We start from the raw sequence: 4,690 nt of genomic DNA, 5'->3' as shown, positions 1-4,690 counted from the left end.
ATATATATATATATATATATATATATATATATATATATATATATATATATATATATATATATATATATATACACACATATATGCACAGATGTGTGCGTATATGTACATGCATGCATGTGTGCACACACACAGACACACACACTCACACATGTATGTATATAAAACAATTACAGTATGGAAGGTACATATTTGTTACTTAAAAACTCACAGAAACTCTTTACTACACTTTAACATTTATTATTTGTCAACATCAAGTTAAAAATATTTAAGTTTACAATGTTTACATTGTTCTGTAATGGTTAATATGTATTTTCATGCAGTAATTGTTTTAGTATCAACACATCGTCTCAGGTCAAATCATTTGCCAGGCAAGTACATCTTCAACATGTGTGTGTGTGTGCATGTTTCTTTTACTTGTTTCAGTCATTCGACTGTGGCCATGTTGGAGCACTATCTTAAAGAGTTCTAGTTGAAGAAATTGACCCCAGGACTTATTCTTTTTAAGTCTAGTACTTATTCTATTGGTCTCTTTTGCCAAACTGCTAGGTTACAGTGACATAAACACATGAATATTGGGTGTCAAGCAATAGTGTGGGGGCAAAGACACATAAATACATAGTTACATATATATATATATGATGGGTTTCGTTCAGTTTCCATCTACCAAATCCACTCAGGAGGCCTTGGTTGGCCTGAGGCTATAGTAGAAGACAGTTGCCCAAGGTGCCACACAGTGGGATTGAACCTGGAACCTTGTGGTTAGGAAGTAAGCTTTTTATTTAATTAATTTTAAGAAGCACAATCATTTTGTGGTTGAGGTTTTGTATTACTGACCATGGTCAGCTCAAGACTTCCAGTTGCCTTTGAGTTGTGCATTTCCTCTATTGAGCCAGTAATAGGTGCAACTCCTAATTTATGGTTTCATAGATGATTATAGAAAGAGTGTTCAGCTGCAAAGGTTGAAGTTTTCATTAAATTAATTTGCAGAAGTCACATATGCTAATGTAAAATAATGGCTGTAAGACAGTAAAAATTATATTGCCATAGTAATTATTTACTAAATTGAAATGTAACTATTCTCGAATTCACTGAGGAATTTTATTGTTAATAAGGTTAACAATGTTCTTTATTTTCTGAATATTGTTCTGCTACATTCAAATAATTATAATATTCAATATGTTAAATGTACTGCAGACTTATTCATGGGTCAACTTTTTCATTCAACATTAACTTTGAGTATTCTGGAACATAGCTCAGCATTAAAATTTTTTTACACTTGATAAGATATGCGAAGCTAAGTAAAATTGCTGTCTTCCACACATACAGGCTTGTCTTTTCAGGTGCTGGTGCTACTTAAAAAGTGCCTGTGTGAGGGCTGCATTAATGCACCCATGCAAGTGCTGTGTAAACACACCTGAGACAGTGACATGTATAATGTATTCAGTGCACTGGTTGGCATTAGGAAGGGCATCCAGCCATAGAAACTATGCCACAACAGAGAGTTGGAGTTCAGACAGCCCCTGCTAGTCAGCTCCATGTCAAACTGTCCAACCCATGCCAGCATGGAGCTAAGACATTAAACGATAATGATGGTGATGATGATGATGATGGTGGTGGTGATGGGGATGGTGATACTGAATACTGAGTACCTCTGTCACGTATCCCTCTTTTTATCTTCATTCATTCCCCAATCTTTTTTGCCTCTCACTTCACTTTGTAATAAGATTCGCAAGCAAGCAGAGATGTAGAATTGTGAGGCCCCTTTAGTTGTTTCAGGGACATGGCTAGCTCTCTAGAGCTGGTGTCATTAAAAGTGCATCCAGTACACTCCGTGTGAAGACCCTTAAGCCTTGTGAAGGGCATGACTCTTCTCTAGTATTGCCACCATGGAAAAGAATATGCCCAGTATATTCTGTAAAATGGTTGATGTTAAGAAGGGCATCTATCCATAGAAACCAAGCTGAAAAAGAAACATGCGATCAGAGTGTTGTCCTTCAGTATGTCAAGCTGAGCAGTACTCTCAAATATGCACCGACTCTGATTGTGGTGACTGATCCAACCCATACTAGCATGGAAAGCAGATGTAAAATGATAATGCTTATTACAGACATTGTTATTTAATTCTAGTGTAGAAGTATTGATGTTACAACTTGTGAAAGCTTTCCAAAAGGATTGGTATGCTCTAGTGTAGAGATTAATTATGTTTTGACATTAAGAATTTGAGAAAACTTTCAACCTGAGTTGCATATTTTGGTTTATAGTCTATACTTCTCACTCAGCCATCATTATTGTCATCGTCATTGCCATTTTCATCATCATTATATGTCTGTTTTTCTATGCACAGCATGTTGTTACTTATTCAGTTCCACATTATTTTGTTATCTTGTTTATGGAGTTCATTATCACAAGATTAGCCCTCACTACTTATTACATTTTCCTTGGTCTTCTTCCATAAGCTCTTTTCAATTTGCTTGTCACTTTATCTCACTGTCATTCTTCATATGCATAATTTACCTGTATCATTGCATTCTTTCACTCTTACACATTACAGCTGATTTATCTAATGCCCATCTTTTCTCTCTGTTCATCTGCATGCTAAAGTTACTCATCTAGTGGAATTTGCTTGCCTCATTTTTATTTCAGCCTGCATTCAGGGTTCCATTTTTGCTACCATGCAATATCACACTTTGTGCAAACATATGCAAGGATGCCCTTCACTCTAAGAGAGAAACCATTTGTTGCCAAAAGAAATAAGTTCTCTGAACTTTTACCACTTTCATTGTTCATTAAGTTGCCGAAATATAGTAAGCCTTTTGGGAAATTGAAAGCATTCATTTCTAGTTTGCCCTTATATATGAAGTCCTTTTCCATCATCTTGCTTGAGATCCATTGCATTTTTTATGCACCCATAATATACATTGGTTAGCTACTGTAGAATTCCTGTTTGATCTTTTTCTGCATATCCTAACATGGCAACTTTCCAGTTGTTAAACAAGCCATGCTAGGATTGTTGTTGTACTGTTTACTTTTAGATCTCTTAATTCTATGTTTTATTTCCATATTTGGAACTTTTCCTCTAATTCCTCATCTGATTCAGCAATGATAACTAGTTCAACAGCATACAGGAGTTGCCATGGACAATTGGCCTTAAACTCTTTTGTTATGTTGGCCTGTGGAAATGATATATAGGAAGGGGTTGAGCATTAAACCCTGATAGACACCTATCTATATACTAAATTCCTTACTGAACTAATTGCTACCTCTCACTTTGTTGACGACATCCTTCTCACAAGCTAGTCATTTACACCCTATTAAGTTCAGGAACACCAAACTACAGACATAGAAGCAAATTTTCACAACTGTTCTCTTACCTCCAAACAATAAGCCTGCCCTTTTCCTTAATGACTTGTCAACTTTGGAGAATTCTTAAATCTTGAGGTTAGCTCTCCTTCTCAAATTTGATAATTATGCTATATTTGGGAAAGGCAGAGATTATTTTTAATAAGTCAAGAATTTATGTTGTATGGTATTTGATATACCTGTATTTGCCCATGTTGTTCATGTACATACCACTGACCACTCTGACTTATTTGTCTTAGCTAAGTTTTTTTAAAAATTATACAGAACATGATACCCTAACAAAGCTTTCTTCAGGTTACAGCATGCTTAGTGTGCTAGCTTTTGTTTTCTGATTGTGTCTCTGTAAGAAGAGGAAACTGATAGTTCTCCTTTCTGGTAGAAAATGGAGAACCATCAGTACCATTTTCTTACTGAGACACTCTTCTTGATTAATTGCATGAAATCTTTCTGATACTCTCATAACTTAACCCATCATTTTGATAGCTGTTTAGTTGTTCCTTTGAAGAGTATTATAATGAGACTACTATGCCAGCCCCTGGAATATAATGCTTCCCTGTACTACTTGTTTGATTATGTGAGTAACTAGCATATATTCTATTTCACCTTATATTATCAACATTTTGTGGTGATCCCTTACAGCTCTACTACTTTGTTGTTTTCCTATCCTTAATACTCATTCAATTGTATTGCTAGAAACTCCACTATTCCTTTTAAGAAGTCAATGTTTGATTCATTATTTTGATATCAACATGTAATGGTTTAAGATATTCCTAACTAACTAAAATATCTGGGCGTTTTTCTGAGAAATGCTATCAGTAAATTATACAGATCTTTAGATTGTCTCAAATACTTATTTTAAATTTATATTCACATTGCAACTCACTATCTCTTTGCTTTGTATAGTGTATAAGATATAACTCAGATAAATGTTCTGCTCTTATATAACTTGGATATGAAGAACATTAGAGGCACTACTGTAAATATGTTACTTTGCATCTATCGTTATTATACAAATTACTGGCATTTTCTTTCTGTTCTGTGAAATTTTAAAAGTTTACAAACTTGAATTTATTTTATATATTTTGGTTTGCTTTCTTTTAATGTAGTCCTTTACTTATAAACTGTTGTTGGTGAAACCCTGCAGTCACAATCATTCTCTATTTCTGTTTAATAATGGTTTCGAATTTTGGCACAAGACAGCCGTTTCAGACGGTGGGGAGATAGTTGATTACATGAAACCCAGTGTTCAACTGGTACTTGTTTTCATTAACTTTGAAAAGATGAAAGGTAAAGTCAACCTCGGTGGAATTTGAGCTCAGAATGTAAAGAC

General features: G+C 34.7%; 1 protein-coding gene across 6 annotated transcripts in view; it reads left to right on the top strand.

Moving 5' to 3' along the window:
* LOC106875497 (glycerophosphodiester phosphodiesterase domain-containing protein 5) overlaps nucleotides 1–4,690 on the top strand; it is a 216,853-nt gene that overhangs the window by 90,994 nt on the left and 121,169 nt on the right. The gene's annotated exons all lie outside the window — the stretch shown is intronic.

The sequence above is a fragment of the Octopus bimaculoides genome, chromosome 5, assembly GCF_001194135.2.
Source record: "Octopus bimaculoides isolate UCB-OBI-ISO-001 chromosome 5, ASM119413v2, whole genome shotgun sequence".
Taxonomy (NCBI): domain Eukaryota; kingdom Metazoa; phylum Mollusca; class Cephalopoda; order Octopoda; family Octopodidae; genus Octopus; species Octopus bimaculoides.
Note: the sequence above shows the minus strand (reverse complement) of the source record. Positions and strands in the feature narration are given on the sequence as shown.